At 35.8% G+C, this 27,232-nt stretch overlaps 1 pseudogene across 1 annotated transcript; it reads left to right on the forward strand.

Moving 5' to 3' along the window:
- The first annotated feature begins 320 nt into the window (after positions 1 to 320).
- On the forward strand, positions 321 to 25,316 carry LOC114318163 (MOB kinase activator-like 1A; annotated as a pseudogene). The gene is made up of 15 exons (XR_014349720.1): positions 321 to 1,034; positions 3,363 to 3,418; positions 3,539 to 3,598; positions 4,896 to 5,030; positions 6,878 to 7,109; positions 8,307 to 8,465; positions 13,736 to 13,784; positions 13,966 to 14,065; positions 15,144 to 15,237; positions 15,976 to 16,109; positions 16,206 to 16,369; positions 16,926 to 17,026; positions 17,625 to 17,759; positions 17,856 to 18,019; positions 25,011 to 25,316. The product of XR_014349720.1 is annotated as an MOB kinase activator-like 1A (transcript).
- The last annotated feature ends 1,916 nt before the right edge of the window (positions 25,317 to 27,232 follow it).

Here is a 27,232-nt window from a genome sequence, read left to right on the forward strand (position 1 = left end):
TGATGATGATGATACATATCTGAATCAATTTTATTGTTGAATCAATTTAATCTTATTTTTTATTTATTTAGATTTCACAAATCAAAATCCATGATAATGATATAGTTTGAAACCTCTTTCTCATTCCGTTCACATTTTTTCTTCAATATTTTGATAATGACGATGATGATACAGATCTGAAACAATCCTATTATTGAATCGATTTAATCTTCTTTTTTATTTATTTAGAACTCATAGATTAAAATCCATGATGATGATACAGTTTGAAGCATATTTCTCATTCTGTTCATGTTTTTTCTTTTTTCTTCATTATTTTTATTTTTATTTTTATTTTTTATAATTTTCTCCCATCAAAACTACATCATTTTGACAAGAATTAATCTCAACCTTTCATTCCATTAGTGGGACATGTATCGGATTCATCTCATTCACTCTGGGGATCACTCTAGAGGAACCTAACCCTAACGCCCTAATTGTTATTGTTTTGTATCCTCCCAACCCAACAACGGCTATATTCACCCCCGCCCCCGCCCCCGCCCCCGCCCACGCCCAATGGTACATTTCTCTCACAAAATTGCAGCGGAGACAAATGTTCCTCTTACATCTTTCTACTCTCCTCTCTCCTCATTACGATTTCCTATCGCTCTCTGAAAAGTTTTGGTTAGGGTTTCTCTCTCTCTAGAATGGACTGTGGGAGTGAAGGCTTCATCAGATGAACTGCTAAGGAAATTTGCGGAAGGGGGTTCGGGATCCAAAGACAAGGCCACCACGAAGAAAGAGCTTTCGCAGTTGGCAAAACGACGCCGCTACCACCGGAAAAAAATCACCGGAGAAAATGACGATGATGATGAGCAGTACTGTGAGAGCCCCTCCACCTCCTCCTTAAGCCGCCGGGCCAGTTTGGTTGAGAGGAAATCGCTTCTTCCTGCTGTGGCGGCATCCACCCCACCCGGATGTCGTCTGCGCTGATTGGGAGGTCACGGCTCAGGTCGAGGGATTTCAAGAACATGTCCATTTTCGCCACAATTGACAAGGTTAGTAATTTTACATACATAATATGTGCTATATATTTACATATATACATATTAATTGTGCCAAATTTAGTTATTTGAATTCTCAACTTATATCTGTAGAATTTGATTCTCTTTGTGTTATATATTCATTTTTGTGTTCAATTTGGCTTCTAAATTAGACTATTCCAAGGATGAGAATGTTCGAGATGGGTTAGTCAGTGGAATGTGAATTCTTAAGTTTTTGCCCTGGAAATTGAATACACGTCCCGAGAGTGCCCTAATTTTCCCTTCCTCCCTTTTCATGCTCAATGATTTTCCTATCTCCTCTAACTTTGCCGAGTCAGAGAATTGGGCATCATTTTTTTCAAACTCTTCGGTCGCACTGTCCTGCCCCTGTTCTTGCTCTGTTTTGTCTCTGATGCACTCTTCATCTGTACCGGAAAAAGTTCAACATAAGAAGATATATATTCCAAGGATGCATAAAAAAAATCATCTACTTTGAATACTACCAAATTTTTTATTCTTCTGATAAAAATAATATTAACTTCCATCTAAAGAAGATTGATTCTGATGCCATTGTTATTGTTGTTTTGCAAGGTATTAGTATAACTTACTTTCATAAGGCAATTACATCAAATTTGAAACTTATCGCATAAATAGATGCATGTATGTATGTGTGACAACATAATGTGATTGATCAAAATAATAATAAAAAAAAAAAAAAAAAAAACCCACAAATTAATTAATTTGAAGTTCATTTTATTTTAATATTTGAAACGCGGGAAATGGTGGCTGAAATGGAGTCATCCTCCTTTGAGTCCAAGGAGGTTTCCCATGCTGTTTCTTCAGCGCACTTTTAACCTCCATGAGAATCTCCATTTGTTTTTTCAATGACTCTCCTCTCTCGAGGAACTCTCTCTCTTTTGTCTGGTAAAATTGGTTCATTTTGTTGAGCTAGAGGTCCAAACACGAGAAAAATTGGTTCACTTTGACAGGGCTTCAAAGGTCTTCCTAGAGATGCATTACAACCGGCACAAGCGCTTGATAAATGATATTGCTTAGACCAAGCTATTTCACACTCTGGAAATTTTTATCTGACCTGGGGTGTTGGGAAGGAAAGTTTGGCCCTTGTGCACTACTAGTGTCTAACTTATATTTACTTATTATTGTATATGTATTTTATCACCACAGCAAAATAATTTAGTTGTTTGAATTCTCAACTTATATCTGTAGAATTTGATTCTCTTTGTGTTATATATTCATTTTTGTGTTCAATTTGGCTTCTAAATTAGACTATTTAATCTTGGATTAGAAAACTTAGGCTGTCATTGATTTACTAGTACTGGAGGGCCAACATCAATCATTATATTCTCCTATGTGTTGGAGGGCTAACAAGAATTTGAATCAAATAGAAATTGATTGGATGGGATTTTGGTGTGCTGAGAAGTTGATGTACAAATGCCTAGGACTAGCTCCAACCTTCAAAATCACAATTGAAGAAATAATACCTATTGGGAGCAAATATCAATCATTTTATTCCTCATTTGTGTCTGCTTAGCAAAATCATAGAAGAAATAATAATACATATTGGGAGCAACTAGAATGGAAAGAACCCTCCTTGTGTGATTGCTTAGCAAATTGGGAGCAACTGTGAGTATTTGTGAGTATCTTCCTTCTTGTTGGTAATGCTTTTCTTGATATTGTTATGGACTGAAAAGTTTATTTTAACCTCTAAAATGATGATGACATCTGTTTGGGTAGTTTGTCGTAAGAGACAGCAAATCAAGTTTGGGGAACCTGGAGCGGATGCTTGCCGGAATTGTTTGGGGAACCTGTAGAATATGTATTTATAATTTCTACTATGTTAAATTATTTAATATTCCCTTAGAACTTTCTGAAAGTGCCCGACAGTTGGGTCTTTGGCGAGAACTAATGAATCGTATAACTTGTAACTACTCTTTTTTAGCAATCCATTTATTCAACAATTTATCGAGTGTATGCAAACATGATTCAACCATTGCTTCCTTGCTGGAATATTGATAACTGATGCATATTTGTAAATAATGATGCTTTTGAACAATAATCAATTGTAAGATTCCAAAGCTTTTTCTTGTCCAGTAGTTGGGTTACCCTTGCGCTGGAACCACAAAATACTGCTGATCATTGTCCTGATTAAGTGTTGCTTGATACTTGATATCATCGCCTATACTTTGGTTCAGTTACTAACAAATAGCATCAGTTTCCATCTATTATTGCTGTATAGTTTTTTGCTTTGAGAAAAGTAAAATTCTGTTCTATTGATCTGTCTAAATAAAAGTAATTGCACTTTGATTGGTTTGAAATTTCTAGGCATCAATGAAGGTTGTTACAAAGACTAGAGTCTTGATATTCATGCGGCAAAGAAGGTTAGAAAGTTGTTTGTTTCAAATTTTTACATGTTTTTTTTTGTGTGTGTGTGCATGTGTGTGTGTGTGGAGAGTACACTCCTTTTTATATTCTCTCAAACTTTTTTCTTTAATTGTTAGATTCTAGGTTTCCTCACTCTATGATTCTTGAAGGTGGAGCCATTCATGTAGATGGAGAAGGTATCGTGTTTTACATTACAAGGAAATTATACACGGCCATGTTTGGCCTCTTTTAATTGATGCATTTATATTTGAAGAACATTTGGTTGTTTCTCTCGTCAATTCATTCATTTGTACATATGTGCACATGTATAGTTGGCGAAGAGATTGCTTAAATTTTTTATACTGGAGGCTAGTACAAAGTTGATCCCCCTTTCTTTATTCAAGATATTCAAGATGTTACAAGTGCATAAAATAGTTTTTAACAAATTCCATTTCTTACCACCTCAGTTGTAATTTGTTAAGTATTCATAAGCCACTATGAACAAAATGATACGTATACAGAGAAATAGAAGAAGATAATTACCTGCCTTTTGGTTGCTTAGAATTGCACTAGAATTGTGTAATATAGCTGCTCCTTTGTTTTAATAGGCCTTGGTCTTAAAATTCATTTTTTATGAATGAAAAGCTAAGAATCTTTTGTAGTAGCATTATTGGACAAACAATTGATTTTAATAGGCGGGGAGGGATGGAGCAGGAAGGGCTTACATTAGCCGAGTAATGTAGTGCCTTATTCCAGCTGCTTATTAAAATCACTTTCATTGTCTACGAAGAAATGATATCTTTGTCACTACCGCCATAGGTGAATCTGATTTGGAAAAAACACCATGGATAGTTCTTGATACCCTTGGAATTCCCTCAATGTAAGTTGTACTGACACTTCGTGTTAGTACAGTCTAGATGTTGGGATTATAGGGCAACATTGAACTAAAAAAAAGGGATTATTTGGTGATTCATAGATCAGGCTTGAACTTTTTTGGAAACCAATTTTGATTACAATTTTTCTCATTATATTTATGTGAAAAAATACATTTTATTTTTTTTTTTAAAGAAAAAAGTTTAGGAATAAATACATTTTATGGATCACTTTAGATCATTAAATTTTATGTTTTGGAATGAAGTGACATATTTCAAAGCACATGTTCCCAATCTCCAAACCGAAATCTCTAGAATAGTAATATATTATAATCTAATAACACAAGGAATATAAAATCTATTAGGGTGATGCTTGATGATAGCTCACTATTTTTATTATTGAAGGGGCCATAGGAGTTCCTTTCCTTCTTCTCTTCCAATAATGAACCTTCATCAATCCTCTGCTTATTGTTCTTCTTTCTGTAATGATTCTTTAGGTCATATTCTTTCTGTATAGTTTGTTTACACAAAACACATTTCAAAACTAGATTTCTAGCTGTACCCTTATGGTTTCGAATATTGCATATTTCAGATTTGTTCATAAATTGTTTCCTTCCTTCAGGGACTTGTCTTACTACCGAGGAGTGCCTCTTGAATAAAAACAGGAACCCTCATTTGACTAAAGAGCAAGTTGAGGATGAACTTAAAGCATATCTTGGAGTCAAGAAGATTATTTGGTTGCCTCATGGATTATTTGGTACCCATTCACCTTGAATATTAAGCACACATGTATAAATATTTTGCACTGAAATTTGAGATGCCGTTCTTGTATATTTCATCCATATTTTTTGGTCTACCTGGCAATCTAGATATTTCTTTAATTTGGTTGGTCTATGTGGCTATTTTTCTCATCAGGATGATGATGAAGCATTCTCATGCTTAAAAATGATGCGTTGGTGTGCAATTATGCATACGAACATGAAATTAATGTTGTATAGAGAGTTTCGGCTGAAACCGTAGTTCTAGGATTTGAACTTCAAATAAGAGTTTAACTCTACAATTTTTGGTATCTGTTGCAATTTTTGCATTCTTTAATTTGGTTGGTCTATGTGGCTATTTTTCTCATCAGGATGATGATGAAGCATTCTCATGCTTAAAAATGATGCGTTGGTGTGCAATTATGCATACAAACATGAAATTAATGTTGTATAGAGAGTTTCTGCTGAAACCGTAGTTCTAGGATTTGAACTTCAAATAAGAGTTTAACTATGCAATTTTTGGTATCTGCTGCAATTTTTGCATTCTTTGGGTAGGTGTTGTGATGATCAGTAACTTGAATTGCAACCTAGTCCTTTCGAGCAATGGGCTCATGCCAAGTGCTTGACTTTTTGCATATCGAGAAAGATATAAATCATTGGGCTTTATTTTATTGGAAATTTCAAGCCCAAGCTACTGTTTATGTTATATGGTATGAAAAGTTGTGTGTTTTGATGTTGATACCTAGAACTTAGAAGGGATACAAAATTCTGAAGTTAAATATAGACAAACCTGATATTTTCGTTTTCCTTGTATCTTGCGATATATGATACCTGTTGTTCATATCTTGCCATTTAGCAAGTTAATATTTTTGAGGTATTTATAATGAATATGTCAATACCTTAAGCATTTTTCTGGTGTTAACTTGACTTTAGTTTATCTATTAGCTGTCTTCAAATTTCCAAAGGTATATAACGTACATAATTTTGCCTTTAAATATGTTTTAATATATAAATTATTTTTTTTTTCTTCTGTATTTTGTGCATTTATTGTATATAAGATTTCTGCTTTGTGTTTAGAAGGAAAAATATTGACAAAAAAATGATGGTTATTTATATATTTTGCAAAGGAAATGCAGTAAGGAACGAGAGGAATTGCTATATGGACACTGCAGTCTCGAGAGATTTTGGGCTTGCTGGAAAACTCCTCCATTCTAAAAATCCTTAGAACAAATACAACAAAATCTAGCACTGCTTTAGTGGGAGAATGACTTAACTCCTTTGTGATTTTGGTTTTGAAAGTTTTGAAATTAGTTAGGGGTTGTGGACAACAGTGAGAGGCGAAGGAATAGAGTTGGTAAGACGGTTGTGACTACATATTTAGGATGGACCATCATTCCGATACTTTATGAATCCTGCTAATATATGTTTCCTAGTTGCAGTTCAAAAATAGATGAAACAGAAAGGTGTAATTCTGGTATCCATTATTTGACCCTTGGTCTATGCAGGGTAGCATGCTTTGAGGGTAAAAACTTTATGCAAGGAAATGAAGTTTCCCTATCTATTGCGACTACATATTTATCTTCATCCTGTGCCTTCTGAATCCTCATCCTTATCTATTTTCCTATGAGGATATGGGATCAATAATCTTGATTTTGACATTAATGTGTACTAATCTGGCGTCGTTTTTAATAAAAGTTTGTACATAAAAGTTGCTAGTGTTTGTGCTTTTTGCTGCCTCATCGTTGAGGCTTTTCCTATTGATTACTTAAGAGGAAAAAATAAAAAAGACCAAAGTTTAAACAGTATATTTTTAGTGAACCAAGGCCTTTAACATGGTGTTTTGCAGGTGATGATGATACTAATGGTCATATCGACAACTTGTGCTGTTTTGTGAAGCCTGGTGCGGTTTGTTGTCCTGGACTAATGATGAATCAGATCCTCAGTATGAGCGATCTGTGGAAGCCTTTTCTGTTCTCTCTCATGTTACCGACGCTAAGGGTAGAAAACTAGAAATTATTAAACTCCATGTACCTGGGCCATTTTACATGATAGATGAAGAGGCAGTAGGACTAATTCAGGTAAACATGATTCTTAGAATTTTACTGTCACAACTCTGTATTCGTTCTGGCTACTCTTTATCCACTAACTGAAAAGTAAATTTACATTTTTTGAGATGTTATGCTCATGTTTACTGAACAATACTGATGGAGATCAAAATTTACTAGTTTTAGGAATGTCAATCTGCAGAACTTGAGGTCAATTTTCCTCCAACAAGAGGGGAATAACGTAATCTAGTTGATGTGAGACCCACGAGAAGATGATAAATTGATTACTAGTGTTAAGTACTTTGTCTTTGATTTAATATTTTTATATTTTCTTTCTTTTAGGACTTTTAATGGCTTTAGTGATAAGACTTGAGTCTTTTTAGGTATCTATGTTGGGTAGGAATTAGGATTGGTTTGTAAAAGTTTCCACACATTTTCATGATTATCTACAGACTACACAACCTATAAATAGGCTCTATTGTTGTAAAACGAATTTGGCATCACTTGCATGAATAAAATTAGATTTGATTGATGGATCTCTCTCCTTCTCTGTGTTGCTGTTGCTTTTTCATCCTTAATCTCTCTCTCTTCTCAGGTGGTGGTTCTCTTCTCTCTCTCGTCTTTGCCTCCCTCTCTCTTCTTCACTCTTCATTTTCCCCTCTTGTCTTATATCTCCACTTTAAATATATATTTATATTCTGTCTTATTCATTGTCCTTGACTTTCTTGCTATCTTTTCTCTCTTCATTATATCCTTCTTCTATTTTATCTCATTGTTCTTCTCGTCTCCTGTCTTATCTTATTCTTCTACTCTGTTTCATCGTTCTCATCTCCATCTCGTAATATGAAAAAACAAAAAACATCATATTATTTTGCCAATCACGTGTTCGAAGAAATTCTCATGAAGGCCATGCTACTTTATGTGTGTCTGTATGTATATGTATGTGCACACATACTCATGCAAGTAAATATCAATAATTAAGGTGTCTGCATGAGTTTTTGTCTCCTTTACAATATATATACGCTTTCACGTAAGCCGTTATGTTGGCTCCTGACAAAAAAGGAGACATTGTAAATTTTGTAAATTTAATACCTCTCTGAGAATGCGTGTATGCGATTATCTCCTGTCGTCCTGATGTTTATTTCCTGCTTTATTTTACGTGTTCTATTAATCATGTGAGACGTAAATCAAATACATTAGGTCCTCATATTGCTGATGTTTTGAGAACAGAATGGTGAGGCTAAACCACGACTTCCGGGATCAAGGATTGCTGCTTCTTATGTGAGCTTCTACATTGCAAATGGAGGTATTATCACACCGCAATTTGGGGACCAGAAGTGGGATGATGAAGCTGTTCGTGTCCTTTCTCTGGCCTTTCCAGATCATGAAGTAAGTGATAGTATTAATTCGTTGTTGCCTGGTTATATCTACATGTTTTACAACCTTCATTCCTAGAACACATGAGAGTGAAATATCGAAGCTTTTGTCTTTGTCCATATCTATCAGATTCTGAATGATTTATTGAGCCCTAAGTGTTGCCCATGTAGACACAATTCATTTTGATCAATTATGATGAATGAAAAACCGATGGATTACAAGCTTCAAAGATTTAGGCCTCGTTCCAAAATCCTTATACCAATGTAAATCTGAACATCAAAGAAGGTAGACACACCAATGTAGGGAATGTGAGGACCAAATGTGGAATAATAAAGACAATTGACAACTAGAAATCGAATGCTATAATTAATGGTTCTAAAGTGAAAAAGATCATTTGCAAACTGTTTATTTTGTTTATTTTTGACCATTTATAATAATGCCAAGGTGGAATATTTCTCTGTTACAACTATGGGAAGTTGCAATAGTCCAAAATGCCAAATGGTTTGAAGTGTCCAAATATTTATTTTTCTTATGGTTTTTCTACAACATGGTACTATAAAAAGACAATTCTCTGTGCTTCTGGAGATGACTGCTAAACTAGGATTTTGGTGACTTGGGAAAAATATAATATTTTAGTACTCAGCAGGCATGTGACACTGTCTCTTCAGTGGGATCATAATATTTTATATAATCAAGGTTATCTTTGATGGAAGAAGGAATGCTTGAAATTCTGTATTGAAGGGTTGGTTCTTTTGTTTATTCATTTATTTAGTAGACCTTTTAAGGGACACCTTCCATCTTCTTTCCTAAATTACTTAAAGGGACAATTTGTCTTACTCTTCGAGAATAGTGTGAAATGGGTACGAATAAAGTGATGAATTTAACATGTTAACAATGTCAAGCCTTGAGATGCTAAAATGATCACACTCATGATATGGGATGGAATTGCCGCAAATGCCACAAAAACAAGATGAGGTATTTTGTATTGTTTATACGGGACTCCCGGTTTGAAAACTAAGTCCAAAAAGACACTTTTCTCACACTCTTGAAAATAGGCCATCGGGAGCCAAAATCGTGTAACAGTCATGAGAAGTCCCGGGAAAAACATCAAACACCTCCGGCGGGTCCAATGTAAGTTGTGGAAACTTATGGAACTAGCACGGGACTTCCGATTTGAAAACTTAGTCAAAAAGGGCACTTTTGTCACACTTAAGCTTGAAAATAGGCCGTTAGGGGCCAAAATCGTGTAATAGTCACGCGAAAGCCTGGGGAACACCTCAAACATCTCGGGAGGGACCAATTCAAGTTGTAGAAACTTATGGAACTAGCACGGGACTCGCGATTTGAGAACTAAGTCAAAAAATGCACTTTTCGAACACGTAAAATTGAAAATAGGCCATCAGAGGCCAAAATCGTGTAATAGTCACGAGAAGGCCCGGGGAACACCTCCAACACCTCGGGAGGGACCAATGTAAGTTGTGTACACTTACGGAACTAGCAAGGGACTCCCGATTTGAAAATTATGTCAAAAAAATGCATTTTTTTAACACTTAAGCTTGAAAATAGGCCATCGGGGACCAAAATCGTGTAACAGTTCCGAGAAGGTCGGGGAACACCTCCAACATTTCGGGAGGGACTAACGTAAGTTGTGGAAACGTACGGAACTGGGACGGAACTTCTGGTTTGAAAATTAAGTCGAAAAAGGCACTTCATTCACCCTTAAGCTTGAAAATAGGCCATCGGGGCGCCAAAAATGTCAAACAGTCACGAGAAGGCTGGGGGAACGACTCAAAAACCTTGGGAGGGTCCAATGTATGTTGTGGAAACCTACGGAACTAGCACAGGACTTCTAGTTTGAAAACTAAGTAAAAAAATACACTTTTTCCACACTTAAGCTTGAAAATAGACCATTGGGGGCCAAAATCGTGTAACAGTCACGAGAAGGTCAGGGGAACACCTCAAATACCTTGGGGGGGACCAATGTAAGTTTTGAAAACTTATGGAACTAGCATAGGACTCCCGGTTTGAAAACTAAGTCCGAAAAGGCACTTTTTCACACTTAATCTTGAAAATAGGCCATCGGGGGCCAAAATCGTGTAATAGGCATGAGAACTTCCAGGGAACACATCAAACACCTCTGCATGGACTAATGTAAGTTGTGGAAAATTACGGAACTAGTATTGGACTTCCGGTTTTCACACTTAAACTTGAAAATAGGTCATTCGGGGCCAGAATCATGTAACAGTCACGAGAAGGACCGGAGAACACCTCAAACACCTCGGGAGGGACCAATGTAAGTTGTGGAAACTTACGAAACTAGCACGGGACTCCCGGTTTGAAAACTATGTCAAAAAATGCACTTTTCTAACACTTATGCTTGGAAATAGGCCTTTGGGGGCCAAGATCGTGTAACAATCCCGAGAAGACCCGGGAACACATCGAACACCTCGGGAACGTAAGTTTTGCAAACATACGGAACTAGCATGTGACTTCCGGTTTGAAAACTAAGTCGAAAAAGGCACTTTATTCACACTTAAGCTTGAAAATAGGCCATCGGGGGCCAAAAATGACTAACAGTCACGAGAAGGCCGGGGAAACACCTCGGGGGGGACCAATGTAAGTTGTGGAAGCGTACGAAACTATCGCGGGATTTCTGGTTTTAAAACTAAGTCGAAAAAGGCACTTTTCGAACACTTAAACTTGAAAATAAGACATTGCAGGCCAAAATCATGTAACATTTACGAGAATGCCCGAAGAACACCTCCAACACCTCAGTAGGGACCAACGTAAGTTTTCAAAACTTACGGAACTAGCACGGGACTTCCGGTTTGAATACAAAGTCGAAAAAGGCACTTTTTTCACACTTAAGGTTGAAAATAGGCCATCGGGGGCCAAAATCGTGTAACAGTCATGAGATGGCCTCAGGAAAACATCAAACACCTCAGGAAGGAAAAATGTAAGTTGTGGAAACTTAGGAAAGTCGCACGGGACTCCCGGTTTGAAAACTAAGTCAAAAAATGCACCTTTTGAACACTTAAGCTTGAAAATATGCCATTGGGGGCCAAAATCGTGTAACAGTTACGAGAAGGCCTGGGGAACACTTCCAACACTTCGAGAGGGACCAACGTAAGTTATGGAAATTTACGGAACTAGCACGGGAATTCTGCTATGAAAACTAAGTCGAAAAAGCACTTTTTTCGCACTTAAGCTTAAAAATAGGACATTGGGAGACAAAATCGTGTAAAAGTCATGAGAAAGCCAGGGGAATGTCTCAAACACCTTGGGAGAGACCAATGTAAATTGTGGAAACTTACGGAAGTAGCACGGGACTCCCAGTTTGAAAACTAAGTCAAAAAATGCACTTTTTTCATACTGAAGCTTGAAAATAGGCCATCGGGTGCCAAAATCGTGTAACAGTCACGGGATGGCCCGGGAAACACCTCAAACACCTCGGGAGGGACCAATGTAAGTTTTGAAAACTTACAAAACTAGCACGAGACTCCCGGTTTGAAAACTAAGTCCAAAAAGATACTTTTTTCTCACACTTAATCTTGAAAATAGGCCATCGCGGGCCAAAATTGTTTACAGTCACGAGAAGGCCCGGGGATCACATCAAACACCTCCAGAGGGTCCAATGTAAGTCGTGGAAACTTACGAAACTTGCACGAAAAAGGCACTTTTATCACACTTAAGCTTGAAAATAGGCCGTTGGGGGACCAAAATTGTGTAATTGTCACGAGAAGGCTTGGGGAACACCTCAAACATCTCGGGAGGGACCAATTCAAGTTGTGGAAACTTACGGACCTATCACGGGACTCATGGTTTGAAAACTTAGTCAAAAAATACACTTTTTGAACTGAAAATAGGCCATCGGGGGCCAAAATCGTGTAGCAGTCACAAGAAGGCCTGGGGAACACCTCGAACAACTCGGGAGGGACCAACGTAATTTATAAAAACTTATGGAACTAGTACGGAACTCCCGGTTTGAAAGCAAAGTTCAAAAAGGCACTTTTCTCACACGTAAGCTTGAAAATCGGCCATCAGGAGCCAAAATCGTGTAACAGTCACGAGAAGGCCCAAGGAACACATCAAACACTTCAGAAGGGACCAATGTAAGTTATGGAATATTACGGAATTAGCACGGGACTTCCAGTTTGAAAACTAAGTCGAAAAAGACACTTTTTTTCACACTTAAGCTTGAAAATAGGCCGTCGAGAGGCCAAAATCGTGTAACAGTCACGAGAAGTCCTAGGGAACACCTCAAACATCTCGATAGGGACCAATTTAAATTGAAGAAACTTACAGAACTAGCACGGGACTCCCGGTTTGAAAATTATGTAAAAAAATGCACTTTTCGAAAACTTAAGCTTGAAAATAGGCCATCGGGGCCCAAAATCGTGTAACAGTCATGAGAAGAGCTGGGGAACACCTTAAACACCTCGGGAGGGAAATATGTAAGTTATGGAAACTTATGGAATTAGCACGGGACTCACAGTTTGAAAACTAAGTCGAAAAAGACACTTTTTTCACATTTAAGCTTGAAAATAGGCCATCGGGGGGCCAAAATCGTGTAACAGTCACGAGAAGGACCGGGGAACGCCTTAAATACCTAGGGAGGATCCAATGTAAGTTGTGGAAACTTACGGAACTAGCGCGGGACCCCCAGTTTGAAAACTAAGACAAGAAATGCACTTTTTTCACATTTAAGCTTGAAAATAGGTCATTGGGGGCCAAAATCATGTAACAGTCACGAACAGGCCCGAGGAACACCTCAAGCACCTCGGGGGGACCAATGTAAGTTGTGAAAACTTACGGAACGATCACGGGACTTCTGGTTTGAAAACTAAGTCGAAAAAGGCACTTTTCGAACACTTAAGCTTGAAAATAGGCCATCGGGGGACAAAATCGTGTAACAATCATGAGAAAGATCAGGGAACACATCGAACACCTTGGGAGGGACCAATGTAAGTTTTCAAAACTTAAAGAATTAGCACGGGACTTCCGGTTTGAATATTAAGTTGAAAAAGACACTTTTTTCACACTTAAGCTTGAAAATAGACTATCGGTGGCCAAAATCGTGTAACAGTCACGAGAAGGCCCGAGCAAAACATCAAACACCTCAGGAAGGACAAATTTAAGCTGTGGAAACTTACGGAACTAGCACGGGACTCCCGGTTTGATTGCTCATTTTTCCTATTAAATACAAGCCTAGAAGATGGGTTATTGTTTTCCTTGGTTATTTTTCCATTGCTAATTATATCTCCTACCCTTGAAATGTACAGAAACCAGAAGACATTTCGGCCTGAGAAGAGTGCTCCATCAGGAAGTAAGGTTGGTGTTCTAACTTAAAGGCAATGGGTTTTCAAGTTGTCTCCTTTGCCCTCCTATTTATTTGTTTTTGTGCTACTGAGATTCAACTCAAGAAAGTATGAATCCCAACTCTTTGGAGCTAGCCGTTTTGTTGTTGATGCTTTTTCTCCATTTGTGTTTTATTCCCACACTGGCTGCACAGCTTCAAAATCATATTGATGCTACCTTAGGTAGTGGAAACTTAAGGGAAGCTGTTCGACTGCCTCCTGGTGAACATCCTAATGAGTGGTTGGCTGTAAATAGTAAGAAAATTAACTTAAACCTATGACTTTCATAACTATATGATTTTCTGCAGTGCCATGTCTAAGATTCTGTCCTGTCTTTAAATTTGTTCTGATTTCTCATCTATCTGCTGTTATATTTTTTGGAACTTCAGCATGTAAGTCTCCATAGTAGTCTGATTTGCATATTACTGTTAACTAAATATCAATTACTAATGCTTCTGTCTTTTATTAAATTTTCTTAAAAGAAAAAATAATATAATATCATGTTGGTGAACTGATGGGGTAATAGCTAGTACAACTTGATTTGGTGCTTGTGTGTACATATTATTTTGTGTTCATCATTTGCTAAATCTTAACTAGAAGTTCCACAAAACAGCTTTAAAAAACATAAACTCACGAACCATTATTAATAATAAGTTGTATAAATTTCTCTAAAGAGTTGTTTCAAACGTTAGTAGGTGTCATTTAGGTTTACACATTTAAACAACAAATCATGACTCAAAAAGTCCCATTTCCTGTTACATTATGCATATTTTTTTGGACTCTGTAACATGCTTGATACTTCATACTGCAACTTAAAGCCATTGTTGTCTAATTGATTCTGAGTAAAATTCAGGATGACTTAATGGTTTAGAATTATGTTTGATACTGACCTCCAATTATGATTGGTCAGTGTTGGGAGTGGTTTGTTTATTCTTTTGGATTCTATCTCTAGTTGCGTTGTTGAGATTCTTTTTTCTTTTTCTCGTTTGTCTTCAGAAGGATAACTCAATCCTTCTTGCTTGTATTCCCCCCTTGCATTCATTGTTAAATTCTCCTAGTTTATTATCCCTCAGAAAAAAAAGAAAAAAAAAGAAAAAGAAAAAAAAAAGGCCTAAACTGCCTAGAATTAATTGAATGAAGAATCTAATACCTAATTTGCATCAACTTTTTTAACTCTCTTGAAAGTAAACCATTTGTTTCAGAAATACAATTTTTTTATACAATATATGCATATTTTTGTACATTGGTGTGCGTTCATATCCATTGTCATACATTTTTTTATCAATTGCAATTATTGTTAGCATATTTTTAATTTGATTTTTTGTGGCTGCAGCTGTTGACTTCTTCAATCAAGTGAACATTCTGTATGGCACTCTTACAGAATTCTGCACTGCATCAAGCTGTCCATTAATGACAGCAGGACCAAAGTATCTTTCTTCAGTCCTCCTAAGCATTGTCTTTCTTGTTTTATTGACGGAATGTTTGGTGTAGCTTTGCTTGATGTTAAGCTCTACGGGTGATATACTTGTGGGAAAAAAAAAGAAATGTTCTTGCGACACTCTCTCTCTCTCTCTCTCTCTCTCGGACTACGAAGACATGGAAAATAACTTTAAAACTGTTGGGATTGAAATTTTGGTTTCTTTGAAAGTTCCAAGCGCTCTGATTGTAACATTACATATTTTATTGTATTTGGAATTGCATATAATATTCTGCATTTACCACTAGAGGGATATTAAGTCTAAATGGTAAAAATGTTTTGGAAAGTCACTTGTATTAAGGGATGGGAATATATAGGATATTGTAACCAAAGATGGTATGGAATTAGTTGGTACAAGTTTATATGAAGGTATCTGCCGGTGCAAATCAAATTTAATTAATGAGGTTTAAAACCATGCCAACATGTCTAATGAATCAGATATCATGATAGGGAAAAGAAAGGGCCAAGAAAGGGCAAGGAAAGGGCCAAGAAAGTAGTCAGAGATCATTATGTGGAACTAATCAACAAAGTTTAGTTAATTGTTACTTATTGAAACATGCTAGTTAAGTTGATTGTCAGGATGATACAATTTCAGATCTGCTTTAAGCATGTACATTTGTTTATAATTAGATTATGTCTGAATTATGATGCATTCAAATTGCAAATCTTCAATTTTGCCTCCTCACAGATACGAGTATAGATGGGCTGATGGAGTTACTATAAAGAAACCCATAGAGGTGTCTGCTTCTAAATATGTAGAGTATTTGATGGACTGGATTGAGGCTCAGCTCGATGATAAATCAATTTTTCCTCAAAAGTTGGGTATGTGTTGTTAGCTTAATATAGTAAACATATGGTTTGTTCTTGTTTTAATCAAAAAAGGCCATACTTTTTTTTAATCTTCTGTATATCCTGCAGGGGCATCATTTCCACCGAATTTTCAGGATGTTGTTAAGACAATATTCAAGCGATTGTTCCATGTGTATGTGCACATCTATCACACACATTTTGAGAAGATTGTGAGTCTAAAGGAAGAAGCTCATCTTAATACTTGTTTCAAGCATTTTGTTCATTTTACATGGGTAAGTTATCCAACTTCATCCAAGTTTTAGATTGTTCAATCTCACAGTTCCTTTTCTACATTCAATTATAATTGTAAAATGACCGAAATTCATTACATTGTCTTCCATTTATATGCTTACATAATTTTGTACCACAATTGGTTTGTCTATCGAGTAATTTATAGGATATTGTAACCAAAGATGGTATGGAATTAGTTGGTACACGTTTATATGAAGGTATCTGCCGGTGAAAATCAAATTTAATTAATGAGGTTTAAAACCATGCCAACATGTCTAATGAATCAGATATCATGATAGGGAAAAGAAAGGGCCAAGAAAGGGCAAGGAAAGGGCCAAGAAAGTAGTCAGAGATCATTATGTGGAACTAATCAACAAAGTTTAGTTAATTGTTACTTATTGAAACATGCTAGTTAAGTTGATTGTCAGGATGATACAATTTCAGATCTGCTTTAAGCATGTACATTTGTTTATAATTAGATTATGTCTGAATTATGATGCATTCAAATTGCAAATCTTCAATTTTGCCTCCTCACAGATACGAGTATATATCCTGCAGGGGCATCATTTCCACCGAATTTTTAGGATGTTGTTAAGACAATATTCAAGCGATTGTTCCATGTGTATGCGCACATCTATCACACACATTTTGAGAAGATTGTGAGTCTAAAGGAAGAAGCTCATCTTAATACTTGTTTCAAGCATTTTGTTCTTTTTACATGGGTCAGTTATCCAACTTCATCCAAGTTTTAGATTGTTCAATCTCACAGTTCCTTTTCTACATTCAATTATAATTGTAAAATGGCCAAAACTCATTACATTGTCTTCCATTTATATGCTTACATAATTTTGTACCACAATTGGTTTGTCTATCGAGTAATTTATAGGATATTGTAACCAAAGATGGTATGGAATTAGTTGGTACACGTTTATATGAAGGTATCTGCCGGTGCAAATCAAATTTAATTAATGAGGTTTAAAACCATGCCAACATGTCTAATGAATCAGATATCATGATAGGGAAAAGAAAGGGCCGAGAAAGGGCAAGGAAAGGGCCAAGAAAGTAGTCAGAGATCATTATGTGGAACTAATCAACAAAGTTTAGTTAATTGTTACTTGTTGAAACATGCTAGTTAAGTTGATTGTCAAGATGATACAATTTCAGATCTGCTTTAAGCATTTACATTTGTTTATAATTAGATTATGTCTGAATTATGATGCATTCAAATTGCAAATCTTCAATTTTGCCTCCTCACAGATACGAGTATAGATGGGCTGATGGAGTTACTATAAAGAAACCCATAGAGGTGTCTGCTTCTAAAATATGTAGAGTATTTGATAGACTGGATTGAGGCTCAGCTCGATGATAAATCAATTTTTCCTCAAAAGTTGGGTATGTGTTGTTTGCTTAATACAATAAACATATGGTTTGTTCTTGTTTTAATAAAAAAAGGCCGTACTTTTTTTTAATCTTCTGTATATCCTGCAGGGGCATCATTTCCACCGAATTTTCAGGATGTTGTTAAGACAATATTCAAGCGATTGTTCCGTGTGTATGCGCACATCTATCACACACATTTTGAGAAGATTGTGAGTCTAAAGAAAGAAGCTCATCTTAATACTTGTTTCAAGCATTTTGTTCTTTTTACATGGGTAAGTTATCTAACTTCATCCAAGTTTTAGATTGTTCAATCTCACAGTTCCTTTTCTACATTCAATTATAATTGTAAAATGGCCGAAACTCATGACATTGTCTTCCATTTATATGCTTACATAATTTTGTACCACAATTGGTTTGTCTATCGAGTAATTTAATTTCTCGATTTGGTAAAAATTGTTAGATAGTGGGAAGGGAGAGTTTGGCTAAAATAAAAAAAAGGCTAAAATAGTCAATAAGGCAAAATGTCACATCCTACACATCGATCATTCACTTTTTTTCTCACCACCATCTATTCAACTATAAAAAAAATCAAAAAATCATCCCAAACACAACTTTTTTTCATCTTATAAAATAGCTAAAAGCCAACTAAAATAGCCAAGTTCCCAAACGAGGCCTATATCCTCTTTTACCCACACTTGTTTTTGGTATATTTTACTAGGATGTTGATTGCAATGGCAAAATCAAATCTTTTTTGTTTTTTTTTTTATACCCTTGTGGTATGGGCTAATAGTATTTAACCTCCTATCTTTTAAAATTAGCCACATACCTTCTTCATGGTTTTGAACTACAATGTTACTATTACATTTCCCGTCAAATGGATGAAAATTGTGGCATGCACCTATTTAGAGTGAGAAAAAAAGAAAAAAAAAATATTAGTTGAAGTCAATTTTTAATTTGTTAAGACCAAATTACTCTTATCTTCATTTTCTACCTTTGAACCCGCAACCTCCCCACCACCGCCTTCCTCTTTTTGGACCTTGCAGAGCGTCCTTACTTCCCAACCTCCCCTGCCACCCCTCTTCACCTCCCTACCCAACCTTCCTCACCTCTACCACCATACCTACCTGAAGGTTGTTAACATCAGGATCTTACATTAGATTGTTGGAGGAGTTCACATGATTGGATCGTAAAATCAGATTGAAGATTGTAAGATCCTACCGTAAAAGAAAAATTACGTATTAATTTAATTTAAATAAACATTTCTTAAAAAGTCTACACAAAATAAGCCTAAATTATACTAAAAGGAAGTGTAGATATTGTGAAAAATATAATATTATGTAAAGTGTAAATCTAATAGTATACAATAGAAAACTCGATGGGGAAAAGTTTTGCATTTCATCAAAAAAGAAGGTGACGAAGAAGAGTTTTATAATACAACACTTTGCAATCTACACAATGCATAAAAAGTGAAAGAAAAATATTTAACAAAATTGGATACAAAATAGATTGTTAACTTAAAAGAGTGGCTTGGCTGAATGACAAGGTTTGTTGTTAGCATCCCTGGTAAAGCGGGTTTGAGTTATGAAAAGAGCCTCTACAAAAATTGGGTAAAGTTGCATACATCCTTCTTAGACCCAGCTAAGGCTAAGGCTAAGTTTGTTTTTTCGACTAGTTAGTTTTTTTTAAATTTGAAAAAATATTTTTTTTTTCTTAGTCTATATGATTCAATATTACTTACTTTTTTTATTCATTGAGATCACATAAATTAGTATTTAGACAACAAACATAAAATTTATAATAAAATAGGTGATACAATACAAAATAAGGCTTATAAATTGGATCGGATTCAAATCAAGATTCCACGATTCTATAACATCCAATTACTAGGAAAGAAAGATCCTACTTGTAAGGCATTTCTTACACGATTCGGATTGATTGTGCCCAAATGGATCGTAGAATCGTAATATCGTAAGATCGTAGAATTGTAATATCGTAAGATCAGGATCTGGATTTTAATAACCATGACCTACCCAACCTCCCTTACCTCCATCAGTTCCCTTCTCCCTAACCTTCCCTGCCACACCCAGCCTCTTCTTGCACCTCTCCCACCCCTCCCCAACCTTCCTCGGCACAACCAACCTCTTCTCTCACCTCTCCCTTCCGTTTCCCCCTCTCTCTACCACTTCCATCTACGTAGAGTCTTTAGTTAGGCTTCCAAGATCTAAGATCTCAACTAAAACATGTATAATGTAGAAATGTAGATCTCAACATGTATACAGTGTAAAAGATTTCAGATCCCTAAAATCCCATAGCTATATTGTTGTGTTTATTTGGAAAATCACAATTTGCTTGTTTCTGTTACCAAATATTGTTACGTTTCATTGCATCCATGGATCAATGCATATATATATGTTGTTTCTAATCTTGTATGTATGTATATATATATATGAAGTTATATACATGTGTATATGTTTGCACTCCTTCGAAATTCCTGTTGCCACTCAAAAAGTTCTGCGGGTGCAAACGCAAAAAGCTTGTTCATTAGATGCGGGCGTGCTAGAACTTGTGAATCTAGTTTAAGGTGTAGGAATTGTTGAACATTTTTAACTTCTAACACAGAGAAATGACTGTGTGGCTAAGAGGAATCGTCATTGGTTCAGATCTTGCCCCAATGAAGAACACTTTTAACAAATTTATAGGTGCCAAAGATAATTAGCCTAAAATTGTGACTTGCATTGTTTGGGAATGAAGTACAATTGTAATCTAAGATAACTAAGCTCAGAAGCTATGGTAATTAAGCTATGAAGCTATGATAAGTAAGTTATGAAGCTAAACTGAGATAATTAAGCTATGAAGCTAAGATAAATGTATTGAAAGGCATGTATTGAAAGACTCTTGGTCGAGTTGATTGGTGCTAGACCCCTTAGAATATTGCACTTAGAGCCCTTTTATAGTGTTAGGGAAGCCCCTATTTTTGCTTAACTGCCAAGAACGTGGTAGCCTCTCCTAGTGACATGTGTCCTTGATACTAAGCTTGATCCCCCAAAAGTAGGAATAGTTCTGATCCTCTATGGATAGTGTCTATCTTCATCATTTTGACTTGGTCTATTGAGCTCCACAAAGCCACCACGTGTCCCTCAAGAATCAAACTTGAATTTATTTTGCATGATTTAGGGAAAAGGCTCATTTGGATTTATCCTCGAAGCCTCTTCATTTGCCATGTGTGCATAACCATACAAACCCTCAATCCCACAATCCCAATCTTGCACGATTTGGGGAATTCGGTTCCCATTTTTTAACCACCTTGTTGATTTTGCCAAATCTTCAAATCCCATGTAATCTTCATCCATAGCAGCCATTTAGCAATAAAACTAGGAGATAAGGCACCAACTAGAAGATAAGCCTCAACAGCCTCCTAATTATTAGGAACGGTTAAGGCTCACCTTATCAAATCAAACCAAATCTAAATTAATTAATTAATTAACCCAATAATTTGGCTAATTTAATTAATTAAAAGAAATCAATTTTAGCCGCTACTTCATTAACCTTGGTGGTGGATCCCATAAAATCTTACTCCCCATCTTCTGTTTTCATGTGGCATTAAAAATTGGAAGACTTGCCATGTGACAATTTTTGTCAAAAAGGGTACAAACAATATATATACGATGCTTAATATTTAACTTAATTTCTTGCGTTAAATTTTATTTCTAATTTATAGGGTATTACCATCATTTTGTCACTAATGTTAACCGAGTTAGCGTTGCAATTTAGTTTAGTTCAAAATCACATAGGGGCTAATTGGAAGGGAGGCAAAGTGCTCCAGGCATAACCACATGGGGTGTCACGACCTCATTCTGCCCCCAGTAGAATGGTGCCGTGATGGCCCGTAATCCGAGATTATCAAAGGCCAACTTACAAGGATTTACACAACCAGAATATACATATGGGGCTTATATGTGCGGAAGCAATAAATTTAAATCTAATTAGTCCATAAGAGCAGTGTATAGATCAAATGAAATGACATACATCTTAACATGATCTTACAACTTGAACACAACATAAAATAAAATACATCTTACATCTCGATCAAAAGGCTTCTCAAGCAGAAATATATTAAAGAAATAACCTACAAAGCTAAGAAGCATAATCTTCAAGATGATACAAACATGAATCAAAACATCTTCCACATAACATCTTAGGCGTCACCGCCTTCTTGCTCGTCACCTACATATATATAAAGGATAGGGTGAGCTTGGATACTCAATGAATGATATAAGTAATAAAGGTTTAAATGAATGATATACGAGATCTTTATCAAAACAATACATATCATAGTTTGTAACAAAACATGGGATGAATCAAGTTCATTAATCAAAGTCTTTCAAAGCTTCTAGGGATGTTTACTAACATCTACATAATACAAAGGATGACATTCCTGACAAAACAAAGGAATAATCGTTCTGGGATCCTAAGCACATCCGTTCATGACTGTCGGTGGCCGACCCGAAATCGATTAGACAAACCCACCCGTACATGACCGTCGGTGGCACCATCCTTACATGACCGTCAATGGCAAAAGAGATATCTCAAACATGGGTGCTACATGTATTAACGTCCCTAGCACGAAAGGACTTTCTAAGAATGTCATCAAAACAAAGATAATACTTGTTACAAAACTAGAGGATAATCATTCATACTTAATTAAATACTTTTCCAAAACAAAGCAACGCAAAGCTTTTATCAAAACATTATATTACATAGTTTTATTAAAAATACCACTCACAATAGCTCTTCGGACGTAGGGAATAAGGGCAATAATCCAAGACCTACAAGAACATAATAATCCCATTGAATGCACTTCAAGAAGACAAGAGGGGATGCTCAAATATGGGTAGGCAATGCACTCTCAAAACAAGCTTTACATGAATGAAAATGATCCCGGCAGTTCTTTCCAAAACCAAGTCAAGACAAAGCAAAACATGCACTAGGAGTCAAAGCACTGTTTTTCTTCTAGGAAAAACATGCTGGGTACCAACCAGGTCTCGAAATAGATACACAGAGATGATCTAGGCCAAAATGGCCTAGTTGGGTGAACTCAGGATGTCTTGGCCGAGGTCCCACACCTCTTAGCCGAGGTGTGGTCTCTTAGGCCTAGGTGTGCAGCTGCCTGCCGAGATGTTACAAGGTGCCGGCAAGGGTGTACCATGGTCAGCCTAGATGTGCATGCAAGATAGACTAAGGTGCAAATGATCATGCAAGGTAGGCCGAGGTGAGATACGATACTTGGCCTAGGTGTGAGGTCTAGGCAAAAGTGGGTCTCGGTGACCACACTTAGGGAAATGAAGTCTGGAAATTTGGGTTTCCTCTTGAAGAACATGAACATGAAGAACATGAATGCCAAAATCATAACTTCTTATTCAAAATCTAAAATTTCATGATATGAGTTCAAAAACATGCACCTGAGTACCTATAGTTGAAGATTCCATGAAAACAAACACAAAAGCATGGAACTTGTTACAAACTTTCGGATCAAAACAAAGTTTTTCTTTAAGAACACAAGAACATCATTTTCTCTTTCTAAAACAAAACTTTAAATCAATGCATGGCTCATGAATCATGCTAGATCATGCAATGTGATCAAATAAACATAAAGAAAAACAAGGGTAGATCAAGAATCTAACCTCCAAATACGGATCTAACGGTTCAAGGTATGAAGATCAAACTTGGAATCTAGCTCTCTCACTCCAAGAACTTCTCTTCCTCTTCATAGTGCTTCTCTCTCTTCAAAGGCAAAGATATGGTAATGATATGGTTTCTTTACTGCCAGCTGACTTAACCCTCTGTTGGGACACGTGGCAACGTTTGGTTGGATCTCCTAAAAAAGGTGCCAGAATGAAAAGACAGGAGTATGACAAAGTGTGTAACAAGTAAGGTGACAAGGGCATTCTGACAAGGCAAGGATCTCGGGTTCAAATGTAGGCTTCAGACAAGTAAGGCTTCCATGATCTCGGCTAAAAAGGATAACACATGGCCCAAATGTGCCACACCTTGGCTTAGGTCATACTGGTCCCGGAACAAGATCGCTAGATGTCGGCTAAGGTGCACAACAAGGTTGCAAGGTTCTAGAATCAAAGGTCTCGAATGCGTAGATGATAAACATCTCGGCCTAGAGGACACACATCTCGGCCTAGGTGATGCACACCTCGGCCTAGATGGTACATATCTCGGCTAATATGCCAGGGTGATGGTGAAGGTCAACCAAGGTGGTTCCATGATGGTCCTAGGTGTTGGCGCACAACGGCCTAGTTGTAAGAGGTTCAAAAGTGTGACCTAGGCTTGAGACAGCAAGGATAGATGACCTAGGCTCAACACACAAAGCAAGGAACAAAGCATGCATATAACACTTAGGCAAAACACATTAGCACAAAACAAGACAGAGACCTTCACTTAGGCAAAACAAGTCAGTCTATAAATGCAAGCTTAACAGGACAAAATCATGCAAATGCTCATGAATGTGACTAAGACAAGATGAGGGTTATTACATGGGGTAAAGTGGGTTTTGCCCTCTTGTTTGTTGGTCTTCCAATTACACTTTAGAACCGCCTATAACCATGTTCATCAAGTGGTTTGAGGCTGGGCCTAGGCCTCACTAGTAGAGATGAGTGTTCAAACTATAGGAACAGGATTATGGGGTGAAAAATATGCTTCAATCACTTCGCACCCATAAAGGATACCACTAGTTAGCCTCGTGCCCGTAATTACATTATGGCCTCTGATGCTCCTGACTAAATCTCTTGTCAATATGCTAGTCTTTTCTGGTATACCTTGGCTGTAAATTGGATCCAGGGGGAAATAGAAAATACTAACATTTACATTATTAAATATTAGTGTATATGTTTCTTTCTCTATTAAACACACACAACACACATTGACAAGGACATAAAAAGTATTGGTTGAGGAAGATTTGAAGGGTTGCTTTTATTTTATTTTATTTTTAATTTAGAAGTATAGGAATTATTGCAATATTAGAATATTATTTAGAATTTTATTATAGGATTTAACTGTGTCTTGTTTTATTTTGGAAACTTTTAAATCAAGGTTTTCTATGTATTAAGGGTTATTTTGCTTGGAATATGAATTGAATTGAGAGTTCTTTAATATTGAGAATTAGAGTTTATTTTATTTCTTTGGGTGTGATTTGTTCCTATTCTATTACATTATTGCTCCAGTTATGTCTTATTGACTGTGTGATGGGTGGTGCAGGAATTCCAGTTGATTGATAAGGGGGAGCTTGCACCCCTGTACGAGCTTGTTGAGTCTATCTTACAGTTGTAGTTGTTATTTTTACTTTTTCTTTTCTTTTCTTTTTTAAAATTTATTTTGTATTGGGGAAACGCATTGTGAGCTTTTGTTTCGCATCTCATGCAGCCTTTTGAATTCTTCTCTATTTTTATATTTTTGTAATGGATGCAGTCTCCTGAGCTTCTGTTTGGTTTAGTTTGTATAAAGAGTTTTGAGTTTTGAATTATATTTTGAAAGATAAGTTGATGTAAAGAGTTTTGAAAATAATTTTGGGATTTTATTATTATTATTATTATTATTATTATTATTATTATTCTATTTTGTAATTGAATATATGGGTGTGAGACAATTTGATTGATTGATAGGTAGAATAGGGATGTAATCGATTCAGTACAGTTGGTATTTAGGTAAAAAAATTCACCAAATTGATAATTTCGATTTTATTTGAACACCAATACAAATCACTTCTTTTATCAAACCGTACTGAATTGAACCAATTTTTGAGTTTTGAATTATATTTTGAAAGATAAGTTGATAAAAAGAGTTTTGAAAATAATTTTGGGATATTTTTATTATTATTATTATTATTATTATTATTATTATTATTATTATTTTGGTAGTTGAATAGATAGGTGTGAGACAATTTGATTGATTGATATGTAGAATAGGGAATCGGTTCAGTATAGTTGGTATTTATGTAAAAAAATTTATCGAACTAATAATGTCGATTTTATTATTTTGAACACCAATACAGATCATTTCTTTCATCAAATCGTACTGAGTTGAACCGATTAAAACGATTCAGTTTGATTTAGTGTGGTTTAATCGGTCTAAGATCTTTCAAACTTGAGTCATTTTTAAATATAATTACTGATCTATATAAAAACATTAAATTAGTTCTGGGCAAATTGTCAAGAAATCTTCTTTGAAAAACATGTAGCTTATTTAGTCCCATAATCTTTTGTTTATACTCAAAAGTCTTGTAACGTTTTTCTTCTTCTCTGCCTTCCTTCTTTTCTACCTCTTTTGTTCTTTGTGATTTCTAGCAATCGTTGACGGGCAACCACATCTTCTTCTTCTCTTTCTCTTTCTGATATATAGTCACCGACGATTACCATCGATTGGGGTTCACGGACAACCATTGACTACCGACTCTTTACTTCACCCTCACCGACAGTGAAGAAGATATGTTTTTGACAAAGAAGATGAGTAGATTTACTTAGATCTGATGTAGATCTACATCAGATTTGACTAGATCTAAATAAAAAAATAGTTGTCGGAATACAATCCTCTCTCTATACCTGCGTCTCTCATTCGATCTCTTAATTTTTCTACATTTTATCTGTTATACACTTCTATTTTTCTATTTTAATGGAAAAAAAATTCAAGTTTTGAACAAGTTGTTTTTGAGTTTTAGTTACAGGTGGTGAAAATTATAAAATTTTGCAGTTTCAATTTGTTTTGGTGCTGGAATGAATCATGGTTTAAAACTGTAAAATTTTACAGTTTCATAACATTCTTTAGAATTGTAAAATTTTGCAGTTTTATAATATACTTTTCAATTTGGTTAATAAGGATAAATGCCTAATAGATTTTTACTTTGAAATTGTAACAATTTATAGTTTCAAAGTTTGCTTTTGAATTTGATTAATACTGAAGATTATTTGCTTAAACGCTACAAAAATTGAAAAATAAGATATGTTTTTTTTCCTATTGTTGCTATTTTTTGTTGTTACATTTTTTTTCCCTTTTTGGTTTATCAATATTTAGCACATTTTGTTATGTTTTTTTGCTCTAATTTCTTCATTTATTCTTTTTCTTTTTCAGCAATATTTTGGACATTCCGGTGAGTCTCCAATGATGTTCTTAACGTCCAGCGAACGTTCTAGACATTCCGGCGACTTTCATTGACGTTTAGAACATTCCGGTGAACTTTCGGCAATACTTCGGCGACTTTCCGGTACGAGTTTCCGATGACCGTCTGACAGAAATTCGACGGTAGTGGGATGGAACAGCGTCTGTAAATTAAAAAAATAAAAAAATAATAAGATTTTTTGATAATAATTAAAAATATATAGGACTAATTAGTGCAAGTGTTTTGTTTTGGGATTAGATGGGTTTTGAACTTTGTATATGGAACTTATTGGTAAGTTCCCCATTAGTTTTTGTCCACCATTTCAAAC

The sequence above is a fragment of the Camellia sinensis genome, chromosome 13 (genome assembly GCF_055761805.1).
Source record: "Camellia sinensis isolate YWXY chromosome 13, ASM5576180v1, whole genome shotgun sequence".
In the NCBI taxonomy this organism is placed as follows: Eukaryota; Viridiplantae; Streptophyta; class Magnoliopsida; order Ericales; family Theaceae; genus Camellia; species Camellia sinensis.